The 18,293-nt window shown below is 32.5% G+C and overlaps 1 protein-coding gene across 4 annotated transcripts in view; it reads right to left on the bottom strand.

Moving 5' to 3' along the window:
- Positions 1 to 616: 616 nt before the first annotated feature.
- LOC106884018 (uncharacterized) overlaps positions 617 to 18,293 on the bottom strand; it is a 1,573,201-nt gene continuing 1,555,524 nt past the window's right edge. For 2 of the 4 annotated variants that reach the window (XR_016241541.1, XR_016241548.1), the window contains exons 8-9: positions 4,012 to 4,085; positions 617 to 2,201 (exon numbers count right to left, since the gene is read on the bottom strand). The gene's annotated coding sequence lies outside the window, so the exon portion shown is untranslated. The remainder of the gene's footprint in view (positions 2,202 to 4,011; positions 4,086 to 18,293) is intronic. The other 2 variants (XR_016241547.1, XM_089350869.1) reach the window with 1 other exon arrangement.

Raw genomic sequence — 18,293 nt, 5'->3', positions numbered from 1 at the left:
GTATATGTGTGTGTGGGTGGGTGGGTGTGTGTGTGTATGTATACATATATATACGTATTTATATATGCATGTATATATAGGTATATTTATATATATACATACATATATATATATATATATATATATATATATATATATATATATATATATAGATATATATATATATATATATATATATATATATATATATATATACATATATACGCATACATACACACAAACTTACATATGTATATATATATATATATATACATATATATATATATATATATATATATATATATATATATATATATATATATATATATATATATATATATATATATATATATATATACATACACACAGGCCAATACATGTGTGAATGTATGGCTAAATACATGTATACATATATCTAATCACATATTCGTACATAATATGTGTGTTGTGTATGTGTGTATGCATATATTCATGTATGTTTAATGAATTAAAAATCGTTCATGAGAATAATGTTAAGAGGCGATAATTTGAGCATTTATATAATGCATGACAATTATTAATTATCCAATGATCCGAATTATAATCAATGCTAATCAAGACATTTTCAAATTAAAATAACAAACAAATCGACGGGAAATATTTTTCTTTGTTTTAATATTCGAAGATTGATTGAAATTGTGAGTAGATCATTCAAAGTTCTACTGACTTTTTCTTTGCTTTGTTTTTCTTTTCTTATAACTACCACATACAGACATACCATTTCGTATAATTTTATATACCTAAACGAAAGCCTGAGGCAGCTGTGTGAAAAAATACAGTGAAATCCCTACAAATTGTTAAACACATTTGAAAGAGCATAAAGCTTAGAGAACCAGAACGACTGTAAAACATACACGAATTCTCGGTCCGTAACACGTTTACACACAAATATATATATATATATATATATATATATAGTTTTTTTTATTATATAATTAAATAGGATGAACGAAATACCTCTTTCCTCAATTTCTAATATTCATATTAATAATAATTTTATTATACTTTAGGAAAGTTGACAGTTTGTTGATGCTCGGAAAAAATATGATTTCTTTTATTTACGACAATATTATAATTTCATGGAACAACAACATCGGCAAGATTAAATCAAGGAATATATTTTATTCCTCCAAAAGCTGAAATGCAGATAAAAAAGCTAATTTGTTTCAATTTGTATCGCCCTGAGTCCATGTTCTCTTTTAACCAGAATCCAATCAATAATGTTCAACATGTTCAAATATTTTAGAGTGTATTTTTCTGTGACACTCAGCCTAATTTTGGAGATGCAATTGTTCTGAAAGTTATGTTTTTGCAGTTGTTTTATTTTCTGTGAAATTATATGTAGCATTTTCATATATTTATTTTTGCATGCCTATTTCCTGACACAAATCCAAAATTTCATAGCTCCGAAAACAAATGCTAGAACAGCAATTATTCATAAAGATAATAATAGTAACAATACGATTAATTGGAATTTTGGGTCATGTGTTCTGCACAAAATATTTCGCAGTATTTTCTTTACGATATGTTTTACGAAGATAGCAACAGAAGCCAATTTTTTTTTTAATTTTCGGTAAAGAATGTCTGGAGCATATTCAAATCAATTTTTCAGAATTATCAGTAAAACGTTATTATAAACAGTAGATCTTGTAGTCATTGGCAATCATTATACAGATATGTATTCTGAAGAAAAAATCTGCAGTTTAATTTCATCACCGAATTGTAATTCATTATCTAATTATTTAAGTCTTTTCAAAACATTTTAGTTCCACTTGTCACTATCAAATAAATGTATATATATGTATATATATATATATATACACACATATACATATATGGATATACATATTCATATATTCATATACATATATACATATATATACACATACATGCATATATGTGAACATATTCATATGTATATATATGCATTTTTTTCAACATTCTTGTTATTTAAACATAACGTTTATAATTTTGTATTTCAATGCAAAGTAAATTCCAATGCATCAAGGTAAATGAGCTTGATGTAAATTGAGAATGAAATTTGTTTCGGATAGATTCAAATGTCAATTTGTTTCCTTTAGTACTTCAATAGGATTTCCATAGTAAGACTGTTCTTGTTAGATGCTTAAAGCCGAATATTTCCATCGGCGAAGAAATTTCCCTTGAGATATTATATGCGAACACTAATTAAATGAAAAATAGTAGGATGAAACTCGTATAAAACCATATGTAAATACATTCATACATAACGCATACAATTAATCATGTATATTTGCGATAAAATAAAAATATTGACTTCAATATACACGTAACACATTCACATACACAAAATGAGTATGCTTGTGTGTATGTGCGTGTGTGTATGTGTGTGCATATGTAAATAACAATATGTACATACGTATATATACATATATATATATATATATATATATATATATATATATATATATATATATATATATATATATACATATATATATATATATATATATATATATATATATATATATATATATATATATATATATATATATATATATATATATATATATATATATATATATATATATATATATATATATATATATATATATATATATATATATATATATATTAAAATTCAATAATAGGACGAATTCTTTTACAAGAATTTATCAAGTAGCTAGCGTGAAGAAACCTCATAAGGGAAAAAATCCATCATTTATATATTTATATTTATATAAGGGCATTACTATATAATAACGCCTCACGCCATGAGGGACTCTAAGGTCAGGCTTAGGGTTAGAGTCCCTCGTTGCGTGAGGCGTTATTATATAGTAATGCCCTTGTATAAATATATATATATATATATATATATATTAATAATAATAATAATAATATATATATACATATATATGTATGTATATATACATATATATATATATATATATATATATATATATATATATATATATATATATATATATATATATATATATATATATATATATATATATATATATATATATATATATGTATGTATGTAATTATACAATTATACCGGTGTATGTGAAGTGTTTATACAATCGCAAACACAAACACACACACGCGCTCACACACGCAAACACACCCACAAATATATATTTCCCGCATGCTGAGTCTTCAGATTCATAAATTTTTTATCAATACTTCAAAAACTTTCGATTTAATAAAGTTTTTAACGAATCAGCATTTGGAAGAGTGTTGAAATATAAAATAAGCTTTTGAAGCTGAATTCAAATACACTCATCTAAGGCATTTTGTATATTACTGAAAGCTGAAACCTCAAGATTCACGCTTGAAGAGTTACATAAATGCATACAATAATGCAATAAGTTGCACGTGATATATATATATATATATATATATATATATATATATATATATATATATATATATATATATATACATACATGCACGTATTGGTAGTTCAAATCAAAGGTGCAATATGTGTGGGTGTTTTTTCAGAATATTGTCTGGTTTAAAAAGCCACATCACACGCCATGAACATGAAGGGGCTAAGGTGTAGGTACAGGATGTGGTCAAACTCTGTGTAAAGAGTAGACAAACACCATACATGTACACACACACATACACACACACACATATATTATATATATATATATATTTATGCATATACATACATACATACATACTTACATACATATACACGTATATATATATATTATTATCAAGTTTACACTTCGGTATTGGAGTAATATCTTTCCAACTTGTTTGGCATTTATACTTGTGTATATTTTAGTCTGTTACATATAGTCGTATATATATATATATATATATATATATTTAAATATGTCAATACATATGTGTGTGTGCGTCTGCGTTGTCCGTGAGTCTTTGTGGAGAGAGAGAGATAGAGAAAGTGAAAGAAAGAAGCGGGAAAATGTTAGAAAACAAAGTAACTGTCGGGTGTAAGGTTTATTTGTCTTTATAAACGTAAGTAAAATTACTGACCACGACGATCGGGTATAATGAAATGCATCTCTTGAATGTGGCCGTTTCTCAGTTGTCTTTTTTATTTAGGGTATCTAAACCGCAAATAAATAATTTTGTATGCTAATTTCAAAATATTAAAAAGGAATTTATAGTTGAATACAAATAATATTTTGATACGTTTTAAAACTACTTAGAGAAAATTTAGATATAAAGTATAAATTACTACGTCTGTCGTACGTTTCACCACTGCAGCTATCTGGAACTCAGCACTGCATATTCTAAGTACATCAGGACCTCGAGAAGATCACTTCGTTCCATCTTGCTACAAAGATCTAATATCTAGTTAATTATATGCATATACTAATGCTGAGTTCCGATATGCACATGAATGAATGGTTTATCATCATAAATGGAAGGCTTATGAGGGAAGAAGATCTCTTTGCGATACATGCCTATTATGTATATGACCTGCGCCCTTTCTTTGCGTACAATTCATGCGTGTGTGAACGCGCACACCTAGGTGTGTGTGTGTGTGTGTGTGTGTGTGTGTGTGTGTGTGTGTGTGTGTCTGTGTTTGTGTGTAGGCTTGCGTGAGTTTGTGTCTCTGTGTTTTATTCCATATTGACGTAAATTTCTGCTTTTGGTTTCTTCATTATATATCTCTTTCTGCCTACTTATCGATATATCTGTTTAGCTCATATATATATATATATATATGTATATATCCAAACAGATATATCACCACATATACATATGTACAATGGACACACGAACACGCACACAAACACACATCCACAGACACACACACACACATTCATATATATATATATATATATATATATATATATATATATATATATATATATATATATATATATATATATATATATATCAGAGGGTTCCAGTTGGTGCTCTCAACAGAACAGCCTGCTCGTGAATTTAACGTGCAAGCGGTTGACCACGTCAGAGATACGTGTATCCTTAGCGCAGTTCAGCATGACAGAGAAGTAACAGGGCTGCTGATTTGCATTACGGGTCCTACTCATTTTTGCTACGTGAGTGGACTGAAACTTCGTGAAATAAAGAATGTGCATTCTTGCTTTTCGAACTCATGAGCTGAAAATCTGACGATTGTGAGGCGAATATCCTAACCACTAATCCACGTGTATGTATGTATTTATGTATGATAGAGAGAGATGAGAGTGTTCGATTATAGCAGTAATAAACTAGCTGCATTCTAGGTAGGGATTTGTGTGTGTGAGGTTGTGTGTGTATGTATAATTATATGCATGAAGAGGAATATGATGTGTGCGTTCGTGTATGTGTTAGTATGGATAGAGTTATCTACCAAAATAAATCAAATGACTTAATCCATGTCATTGATTTGTTCCTATTTGGAAGATTATTATGGACTAGCAGTATAGCCCGGCTTTGCCCGGGATTAAGTTGGGATTATTAAGCTAATCAAGTTCTTTATTTCAAACCAAACTAAGTAACATGACGTCAAATTTGGGCAGTATCAGTGTTGCAACTGGAGTGCATGGGTTGAGAGTTTGATCGGCAGAGGTGATCAGGTTACACATGCCATCCCTTTGAAAACACCACCGCCATCATCTAACACCTCTTTGCTCATGGGTTAGGAACCCTTCCAGCAAGGAAAATAGAATGACCAAAAGGGCTCCCGATTCTCTGTGTCAAAAGCGGTTCTGTTCAGATATGAGAACACGGATGTTACGAAAGTAAAACGTTAATGTTCGAAACTGCAGCAGGCCATAGTTAATTCTCTATTCTGTATATTTCTCATTTTGTCCTGTTCAGGCGTTTTGCGAATTTTTTCTGGAGAACATTATTTTTCTTTGTGGTTGGGTCGTTGATGACCTCTTTCTAGCATATTGGATGTCCACCTAGTGGTCATCCCTTATACACGTGTAATACAATTTTTTGTGAATTTTCAGATTTGTTAAATGCTAGGCCACTTGGTTTTAAATAGAATTAATATTCAATTCATCATCCTATCTATATAAATGTATATATATATATATATATATATATATATATATATATATATATATATATATATATATATATATATATATATATATATATATTTATATGAGCAACACACACATACACACACGCACGTATGTACACCAATTGCATACATATTTGTGTACGTATACATGTTCGTATGTGTGTGTGTTGCCCGTATATCAACAAAACACACACATCTTGCCTTACGTATATATACGGATAAATGATTTGAAATAAATATATTTTGGAAATGGCGATTTAAACGTGAAAATCAGACCACATGGGTTTGTTTACATCAATTCGGCAGAGATAGAGAGATCGCGCTCTCCCTCTTTATCTCTTACACACATTTATCTCTCTTTCTTTCTTTCCTTCTTTCTTACTTTCTTTCTCTCTCTCCCTGTATCACACACACAGCAACATTACACACACACACATGCTGCTCTCTCACACTAACAAAACAACTTCACATACACACCACACTTTCTGTCTGGCATACTCACTATAAAAAGATAGCGTCTATTTCTTTTCGGCAACATGTGTTTTGTGTGTAATGTTGCTGTGTGTGTTTGTAAGAAAGAAAGAGAGTAACTGGCATGTTTATGTAAGGGAGGGAGAGATAGAGAGAGAGAGAGAGAGGTGGAGGTATTTTTTTTCTGTTTGCTTGCTGCCTACCACACAGACGCTGGCAGAGAAATGTATGACTCCTTCATCCTCCGTCTCACAAATATACAATTTCTCTCTCTCTCTCTCTCTCTCGCCTTCACGCGCGTACGCACAGATTTGACTTCGCCATGTCAACAAACTGCAACATTGGCAAAAATTTATCGATTTTTACAGGTATACGCGGGTACCTCTGAGAGAGAAAGTTCACTAAAATGCACATAGTGTCATTCCGAATCTTGTCCTAAAATTGGAGCGACATGCGTGCTAATTTGTGGACGTGCATAAACTACATTCACGTACTCACACACACAAACATCCCCTGTTTTATAGATATAGAGATTATGGATTAGCCTCGGACGTAGGAAACAGGCAATTAAACAGAAAAGCACCGAAATTGGAGAGGTTCCAAAATGCGTGGAACGTCGAGCAAAAATGCTTGTATATAGTTATACTGAAATTCTTCCCTTCAAATTTCTGTGATGCTCTGAAAACATCTCTAATAACCTCTAACTCTTTCTAGTCATGACGTATGTTAACATCAAAATGTATTGAAACTAACATATGCTGTATGCGTAAATTTTAACAACGTTTAAAAAGTCATGGTATTGCTATTTTACAAAACGAACCAACACCTGTCTTTGTTGATTATTTTCAAAGAAATGGCTTGAAATATTTGCCCAACACATCAGTGCTGACAAATACCACTGAAATAATGGTAACTTTCTTATTCTTAATAATGAATTTCATTCAATATCAACTTTTCTGTACATTTTTACAGTTATCCATCTGTAAAATACATTTTATTAATTTGGTAATGGTATATCATAAGCAATGTGTATTATCGTTGCAATGATGATAATAACAATAATAATAATAATAATAATAATAATAATAATAATAATAATAATGATGATGATGATGATGATGATAATAATAATAATGATGATGATGACAATGATGATGATGATGATGATGATGATGATGATTGTTGTTGATTATTATTATTATTGTTATCCCTGTTGTTTTTGATGATATTTTTAGAGCGGTGGAAACACAATCGTTAGAGCATCACCAAAAATGCTTTGGAAAATTTGCTCTTATTCCTATTTAAAATTATTATACTCTTATTCAAAATTGACCTAGAGGTCAATTTTGACATTCACCTACCCACCACCCTGGTTGTCGATATAAGAAAGTATCTATTAAGTACTGAGAAAAACTACTGATGGAATCCAATACCCACCAAAATTTGAGACCTTATGCCTATATTTAAAAGAAAAGAATCGTTGTTGCTGCTATTATTATTGATCGTCGTCCCATGACCTATTTGCTGGTTGACTAAGCTCGTGCGCTTACTCCTCCGGTTTCTGAGGAAGGGGCACGTTCCACTGGTCAGGTGCTCCATCTGCTGTAAACATCAGATGAATGGGGAATTGGGCGTGCCATGGTTGCTGATGTGCAAACATGCGCTCAGGCTATGTCATCTCCAAACGTTTCCTTGACGGTGAGCAGGTGTGGCCGCCGTTTGTCAGACACGCTCTTGCGCAGCTCGCCTCCTTGGCTGAGCTGCAATCCTGGAGTAGGCGTAAACCAAGGAGGGGCGCTTGGCACCTCGTGTGCCGTCAAGCGCTCATAGCCCTCTGCCAAGCGAGCATTGCGGTCGGTGGTAGCTCCACTCTAACGTCCTATGGAGGGTTAGTGCAAGGAAAGTGCGACGACGTTATCGGGGAAACTCTGAGGGTCAACGAGGATCAACTTACTGGCCTGTTTCGGAGAGCTTTCCGACCTGGGTCTATGGATAAAATCCAGAAATCCCTTGCTGGTACTACTACCTAGAGGCGCAGCGAGTTCTGGATAAACTTTAGAGGCACGGAAGTTCCGTCAGTCGAGCCTGCCCGAGGTGTGCGCAGAGAGATGGAACCGTTCTGTACGCCCTCATCTAGTGCCCAAGCATTGCGAACCTATAGGCTTATATCAAACACTTGCTGTCGCGTATAGGACGGATCCGGCTACCAGCTAAATCCATAGTGAAGATTGCCCCACCGACCTCCTTTGGCCGGGAGGGGCAGGCAAGTTTTATTTGTCTAGAAGCTGTAATGAAAGAGACTTGTTTGAAAGGGCTAAAGTCAGACACTTTCTCTTTGGCCAAGCCCTCATCAACTACTTCAAGTTTCGCTTAAAGAAGAAAGCGAGGGTGCAGAAGGATGTGTTGTCTTTTAGCAAGGCAGGTGAATGTTGAAGGAATGGTCAGTGTGAGAGGATACACCTATGAAAAATTTAAGAAGGGCTCTTGCTCTGTTGGTCAGGCACCCATGGCTTTTGTGGGTTTTTCTACGAGTAACATGTAAAGCGTCTCCCCCTATTTGGGGTTTTACCTCTTTAATTTTTTATTGTTATTTACTCTAATTTCAAAACCCATTGTATCGTCCAGTTTTTTTGTCTTTTAATGTTATTGTATGTCCTTTCATGTTTGCATATATTAGCTCTTCAGGCCAATTAAAGAATAAATTATTATTATTATTATTATTATTATTATTATTATTATTATTATTATTATTATTATTATTATTACTATTATTATTATTATTATTATTATTATTATTATTATTATTATTATTATTATTATTATTATTATTATTATTATTATTTTTATTATTGTTGTTGTTGCTGTTGTTGTTGTTGTTGTTGTTGCTATTATTATTAGCATTGGTTTTGTTGTTGTTGTTGTTGTTATCATCATTAAAGCAGCGGCCAGATTAAATTGTTAGAGCTTCGGTAAAAGTTACTTGTGACGTTACTTCTACCCCTTTTCCGCTCCGAATTCAGATCCGCTGCTGTCAACTTTGCTTTTAACCCCTCTGGGATTGATAACATAAAATACCTGTAAAGTATGTGTCATCAACTAATAAACCCACCTAAGAAATTACTGGCTTTTTGTCTAAATCTAAAACCATTATTATTTATATATTATGATTATAATTATTAAACAAATATGTTCATTATTACTATTATTAATACTATAACTACTAATTATAATCATAATCTTTGTCGTCACCGTCTTTATCATCATCATCATTGTCGCTTGGTAAGCTAAGCTGAATGTCGATCCCAGAATTTTTTTGGTATTCAAACTGTGGTGTTTATCCATGAGGACGGCATTTTATGTTTCATTTTTGCATAATCGTGGAAAGGAAGGGTTCCACTAATTACTGATGAGTTCACCTTTGTTTAAAGTCCTTTATTTTTTGGGGGAATTGCCCATAAAATGTTTTGCTTCTAATGTTATTTGATTGTTTTAGGCGTGGAGAAAAATACAGCTGTGAAAGTTGTTTGAATAAGGGCAACCACGAGGTCATGAAAGTGTGTGTCACACGCTTAGTGTAGTCTGATCACAAAGCAAACAACGAAAGGTAGCACTAAGAACAGAAGCAAGCACAAGTACAGTAACGACAATAGGAACAACAAAAGCAAACAACAGCAACATCAACAACAGCGGGAACGTCAACAAAATTAAGAATGCAACAACGATAACAGCAGGTCGAATGAGAAAGAAACCAAAAACAATAGGATCAAGAATGAGATGACTATCGCGAACAAAAGCAGCAGTGAGAACAATGAAAACAGTCTCCTTTGACAACAACAACAACTAATTCATTCAACAAAACAATATTTTCGTCGAAGGCAGGTAGATAGCGGTCTGTCCGATCACTAGATTTGAAAAAATAAAGTATTGCAATAAAAAGAAAGTATTGTTGAAGCTAGAATAATCTCTCTTAACGAGGAAGAAAAGGCAGGCTCACCTAAGTAAGCATTAGGGTATAAAAGTATCTGTCAAAAAGACAGAAGACTTAAATGCAATTCCTTGGTAGGAATGGGAAAATGTCTAGAGAGGGTATGTTCCCTGATTGATACACACACACACACACACACACACACACACGCATATATATATATATATATATATATATATATATATATATATATATATATATATATATATATATATATATATATATATATATATATATATATATATATATATATATATATATATATATATATATATAAAGGAATAACATTATGGAACGTTAGCAGCCCTGTGTAACAGCAACCATGACACTCGAACAATGACAATAATAACCAGAAACTCCCAGATTTTTTATCATTATTCGTTTAATTATAGGTATGAGATTAACTCAAATTTGAGTTAAAATCTGCCGGCAGACAAAGATCTGACATGTGTCATGGTGATTTAGAGGGCCAGAGGAGAGATGGAGGGAAGATTCACCCCTTAACGCAACATAAATAGGATTGTGATGGAATTCTAGTTAATCTTTAACTCCAAGAGAGTCACCTGTATTCTCAACCTTTTCTCTTTCGGGGATTGCAATCAAATGCCGATAGTAATTGAGGGCAGTAAGCCCAAATGCTTTGTGCGTCAAAATTCAAACAATCTGGAATATTTCTGTACAGCACTGGAGAAAGCCTGACACTGTCCACTGATAATACCAACTCCATTAAAGATAATGAAAACCTCCCTCATACACAAGTAATTCAAAATTGAGAAACAAATTCACACGTACCTCTTTCATGTGACTCACGAATGAAAACACCATCAAGAGATGAAAGACTAATGAAATCGTTTCCAAACGTTTTTGTCAGGGAGAAAAGGAGACATCAGTCTCAAACAAATAGAGGTTGTCTTAAATTGAAGGCGATGTGATAGAAAACCCGTAGAAATAGAATGCCCAGAGAGTTAGAAAACTTGCCACACAACTCACCCACATAAACACCATTATTACGATAAAATCAAACAGTAAACATTCAAACAACAACATGACCACACAGTCACACAATCATGAACAAATATGCTTTCTGAACGTCATTGTTGGTCAGAGCTACATCGTATTAATTCAAGAGGTAATTAGTTAGAAATATATTTTGAAGCCTGCGGTGGCGGATGACGACTTCTCCCACTCCAAAAATGATTTGTTTTCTTAAAGAAAAATACATAGAGGCAATAAAAGAGGATCAGTAAACTGCCTCTTTCATAACTTTTCTCTGACATAAATGCCTATACTTACAGTAGGTTGAGTATATGTTCGGTGCCCGGCTTCGGTTTCAAAGCAAGGTCCGTTATTAAACGACCTCAGATAGTTAGGTATAGATACACCGCTTGTTAACGAGATACGGATATCTGGAGCGCACACCGTAACATCTATTTTTGAAGTTTTGCCATCTTGCTGTTAGTCGGATTTGAGTGGTGGAATGGCAGTCCAGTCTGGAAGCCTGGAACCTCAAAATACATGCCATCTTCCCGAACCCAGATAGTAGCCTAGTTGTCCTGGATGTGAATGGTAGCGAAGGTGGTACTTTCGGATTGTGGCTATCTAGGCATCAACGAGAAGCAGGTCAGTCTCATTTCTTCAGACTCTTAGAAATATTTCAGAGAACGTTTCACTTTTTCTTATGACAGTAGACAGAAATTTAGTTCAGACAAAGGAAGATATTGTGTGGGTGTAACACATAGAAGAAGGAGCGCAAAAACCCTAAAAGCTGCACAAGCGTTTAAAGGTATTTCATAAGTGCGAACTAGATATCCAGCATGTGCCAAAGTGCCAAAGTGCCAAAGTGTATATGGAACAACCACTTTTAGTCCTCCAGTTCAAATTAAATTGAGTTTTTATTGGGCTAGAGTACAGGGATAGCATAGTATGTTCCGACCTTAAACTAGACGGTTTCATAGACCACAAGTTTGTGATCTGTTCAGTCGTCTTAAATAAAACCAACAGACAAAGTACCAGTTACTGAAAGTTGGACGCAAAAGCTACAAGCACTGGATTTAAGAATTAGTTAAGTAGCAACAGACGGAAGCATACTACAACAACCACTAGCGGGCTCACTGAAGAGGGCAAGTAAATCAGAATCGGTAGCATTAGGCAAAGAGATGTTAACAGAGTGAAATAGGATGGTGGGGGAAGGGAATTAACTAGCAATCTATGAGAAGCAATTAGGAAAGGCATCACCACCGACGTGTTAGCATGATTATAGAATTTGATGTTTTCTGCGAAGCGACATGCAAAGCTTGCATTTTGAGAGCTAAAGCTTCTGAGACTAAACAAGTAAGAAAGAAATCTGTTCGATGGGTTTATGTGGCGGAAACGAGACACGGTAACAATAAACATTTCTGTGACAGATTGAGATGTTATTGCCAGCAGCACCTTTCCGACTTTTTATGCTGGCAGTAAATCGGTGACGTGAGCGGGGTTTAGTTCCTACCTATTAGACGGGGACTGCAATTGGCCGCGCAACGGAAGAATTCTTACTTTCGTGAGCCAGGGATTGGTAAAGTTACTGCGAATGGACATCGACAAGGGGAAAGTAATTATCAATTTCTGAACCATAACACTGCTAAATACATAGCTTAATGTTTGGCCACGGTGTTAGCAAAGAGACTAGCGCTTGTTAATGGTGGAACGTGTGCGATAAGAAAATAGTTCTATCCACGACAGCCTCCACCACATGCAATACAATGCATCATAGAGAAGAGACTGTGTGATTAATACTCTGTCTTTTGATGGCACTAATTGCCCTCTGACATTCAGTCAAAGGGGTCAGTGTATCTTCCACCCTTGCAATTTACAGAGGTAAGGGAAGAGCAACGATATTCTCAGAAAAACACTGTCTGTTGAAAGAGCGAATTTGCCTGTCCATGTTAAAGAGTTTTCAATTTAGTGATTCCACTGACTAACTTCCAGATTTTCTTCGCCAGACAGTTGCATCGAAGTGCACTACCAGCTCAGAATAGATTATGCAGTCACAAAAGTACTGTCAGATAAATCTGTCCGAGATGCGCACGAAGCGACGAAACAGTTCACAGATTAGTTCAGCATCGAAGCATAACTGATTTTTTGAGATATGTCAGTCATGTGCATTCACGTGTAGGAGAGATATCGTCATAAACTGAGTCCATGGTTATGGTTGCTCCACCGATCTCTTTCAACAGAGCAGTATTCCAATGTATGCCGTGTGTTGCCAAGGGGTTGTCATGCTGAATGGCGTTGAAATATTTGAGGGTAAAAAAATTCCTCTTTAGCCTATTTCTTCGCGTTAAACTGGAATGTGAGCGTAGCGAGGGATGGGTTGTGCAAGAGTGAGATTTTCGAAAGTTGAGAGTGGAAAATGGCAGAGACCGCCTATAGGCCGATTGATGACTCTTGGATAGAACACTTTCTGTTGTATTCAGGGTGATTTTGGAATCGTGAGGTTCCTCGATTAGCCCTAAATATATATCCCTTTGTATTAGGGCTGCAATATCATCAGCGTATTTGTATACTATGTTTACTTGTATCCCCTTTTATCAAAATTAGTCCATTCTATGTAAATGCCACACTTTATGTCCGTCTTTGTGTTTTACCCTTCATACAGTGACATGATGACAAATAAATCATCATCATTATTATTATTATTATTATTATTATTATTATTATTATTATTATTATTATTATTATTACTATTACTATTATTATTGTTAGTGTTATTGATGGTATTGTTCCTGCTGTTTATTATATAATTATTATAACAGAAACGTCATCGCATCCTTATTTAATAAAGATGTTATCCTCAGATTGTGTAACGAGTATCCGTCTCAAGAATCTTTCCTTGAATTCTGGTGGAATGCCGTCGGTAATATCATCTGTAATGTACTCCAGTTTGGACGTTGTGTGGCGTGCAACAATTATCAGAGGAATAATTTTCACATTTGCTCCACAACCTCTTCGTTTCTGTAGTTAGATCATAATATATATATATATATATATATATATATATATATATATATATATATATATATATATATATATGTATATATATATATATTGTTTAATTTTCACTTTCCTAGATATTTCATCTTTCACCTTGTGATAGATGGAATATCTAGAAGAGTGAACGGTATAACAGCATTTGTTCTGTTCTATCCTACACAGCCATAACCATTACTCTTACCTCAAAATTATGGTATGTCACTACGAATAAATTCCACAAAAGTCTATTATTAACTTTCAACATGACAGCTTTGGCATCGTGTTCGTTCTTGTTGCTATTGTTGTGACAATAACAGCAACAACAACAACAATAATAAAATATAATAATAATAATAATAACGACAATAATAATAATGATGATGATTATAATCATCATCATCATCATCAACATCATAACCATCATCATCATCATCATCATCATCATTATTAACGGTCGTGGTAGTAGTAGTAGTAGTAGTAGTAGTAGTAGTAGTAGTAGTAGTAGTAGTAGTAGTAGTAGTAGGAGTAGTTGCTGTAGCAGTAGTAGCAGTAATAATAGTAGGAAAATGTTTAAATGTCAAATTTAACTGTTAATAATCATATTATTAATGTAGATCAATAGTTTAATAGAATACAAAAGCTTTCATTTATTTCAAATTACATCTTCTCTAAAGAAATGATTTTAATTTTATATCTTTAAATTAAATGAAACATTATTAAGGAAACGAAATAAATAAATAAACGTCTCCGATAGTATGTTTCTCTTGGATTGCTTCCCTATTTAAAAAAAAAAAAAAGATATTGATTTTAAAAAAACGAAACTAATTGTTGAACGTCATTCAATTCAATAATAATACTTTAATAATATATTAGATATATTTGATGTTGAAAGTGCTATAATGCTTTCTGTGAGTATTCTCGCTTCATTTTCACGCGCACACAATTCCATTCCAACATTGATGATTTTTTTTTTTTTTTACTATGGTATTGATAACACATCGTGTGCGGCGAGGATTCGTCTTATCGCTGTATATATATATATATATATATATATATATATATATATATATATATATATATATATATATATATATATATATATATATATATATATATATATATATATATATTAGTGTCATCGTTGTTCATATCAAACATCTTTTTTCACTTTTGCAAGCTTCTTTGAATTCAATATTGTACGCTATCAGTGTGACAGCGATGTGTAAGATAATAAATAGTGGATTGACATATATTCTGAATGCCAATCTTGAGTAGATAGATGTGAATAGAGAATTATTGTCATGTGGAGATGATGATTAGAAACATCTAATAGTAACGTTCCAATCCCAAAATCTATTGTTAATTTAAAGAATATGTCTCATCTCAATAAAAAATATCAGTAAGTTTCTTATAATTTCTCAAGCTTTGTGTATAACCATACCAGTTATAAATGCCTTTCGATTTAACGGCTTTGACGTTGTTGATATTACAAATTTTGTTATTAATGTTGACAATTTGATTTTATTCCTACTACCAGTAACATACTTGTAAGAAGAACGTATTGTATAACGTAAATCAGTAATGTTGTGGCTGGTCTCTTTTGATGAAATTCTGCCAAAGTTTCACCTTGAACAGACTCAACAGCATTTAGACACGTATACTGCATTACGATTATCCATTCTCTTCGAAATATGAATGCTGTTGCTGCTATAAAGGGAATTACTCTATCCCCTTTTGTTCACAAATTACTTTTGTCGGTGCCATGTTAACAGTTGCCATTGTTGGGTTAAAATTGAAGCCTAGGCACGCATATGTATATGCAAATGTGTATTTGTGTGTGTGTGTGTGTGTCTGCGAGTATACACATACATAAATATATACGCAAATATACATATATATATATGTGTATATATATATATATATATATATATATATATATATATATATATATATATATATATATATATGTATATATATATATATATATATATATATATATATATATATATATATATGCATGTTTATGTATGTATATATGTATGGATGTATGGATGTATGCATGAATGAATGTATGATGTATGTTTGCCTGCCCTCTTCAATTCTCAATTATATGGAATATATCTGCAAAGAATTGACAGCTTTTTAACAAAGATACAAAGTTCCATATTTTGAATGGAGATGGGAAAAAACAGTTCACTTTGAATTTGGGAAAATTCTCGCATCTTTATACAATTTCGCTTCCATGGGCATTTTAATATAAGTAAATGTACAATGCTTTCGTATCTATCATTGTTTCCGTTTTAGTGTTACATTAAATTTATATCAAACACTAGATTTAAGCATTCTGTCATGAAAACATTCATTTCGCTTCCCTTTTTGATCCATTGTTCATTTCTAAAAATATATTTAGAAATATGAGCCATAATATGATTCAAATAATAAGTATAGTTGCAATGAATATTTCAACCCACAAAATTTCGTACCTGTACTTCATAACGAGGGTCAAACACCATTTAATAGTATTTCTTAATATGCTTTTTGTAAATGAAATGCATTTTTGAAAAATAATCAGAAATATGTAAGTCGTCGTAAGAATTAATGGAAATATCTTGATACGTTAATAAAATCATCAACACGTGGCGACTGGATTATATAATGCATTATGCATATATATATCTATGTGTGTCTGTGTATGTGTGTCTGTGTGTGTGTGTGTGTTTACATACGCTAATATATATTTTGTTTGTCGAGTTATCAAAAAATATATTTACCATTAAATCGAAAGATTACTCAATATGTACACAATATGCATTCATACATACATGCATATATATATATATATATATATATATATATATATATATATATATATATATATATATATATATATATATATATATATATATATATATATATATATATATATATATATATATATATATATATATATATATATATATATATATATATATATATATATTAGACGCATACGTATGTGCATATATATATGCGTGAGTGTGTGTATAAATATATATCCCCCCCACATACGCATACACACACATATATCTAGCTACGAAAGCGAAATAGGCATAGAAGCGATACATGTGTCGGTAGGCACTTAAAACTGATATGAAACTTATCATGAAACACTAAGTCATAGTCTAAATCTCGCATATACGCACAGCTTTTACCGCATCTTGTAGACATTGGGGTGTTCTCCGCATGGTAAACGTAAACGTACTATGCCCTAGAGTTACTGAACGGGTTTATGTGTGTGCATATGTTTGTATGTGTATGTGTGTGTGTGTGTATACACATATATATGTGTATATTCATAGTTGGATGGATAGATACAGATTTAGCAGTTATATATGATTGTGTGCATACAATTACAGACATGCCTATATAAATACATATGGATATATATTGTGTACATGCACACACGTGTGTGTGTGTGTCTAGGAATAAGAAGAGAGTGATAATGTTGTTTGTTTATATATAATATGTATGTATATGTGCGTGAGTGCAGTGCATGAGAGGTCTTCGATATATTGTGGCTTAGATTACAGCTGATCAGTTCAAATCAGCAACAACATGTTTTGTAAATATATTTATACGAGCATATAAATATAAAGGCTTAAATATATATATAATCGAAAGCTTGTGTACCAGTAGGCATACATGTATATTATATCAAAAATGCAAACGTAAATATTATACATGCCCATATATATATATAAATGTATGTCTATATATATACACACACACACACACACACACACACACACACACACACACATA

Source organism: Octopus bimaculoides, chromosome 1 (assembly GCF_046866305.1).
Source record: "Octopus bimaculoides isolate indiv1 chromosome 1, ASM4686630v1, whole genome shotgun sequence".
NCBI lineage: Eukaryota > Metazoa > Mollusca > Cephalopoda > Octopoda > Octopodidae > Octopus > Octopus bimaculoides.
This window is presented reverse-complemented; position numbering and strand designations above follow the sequence as displayed.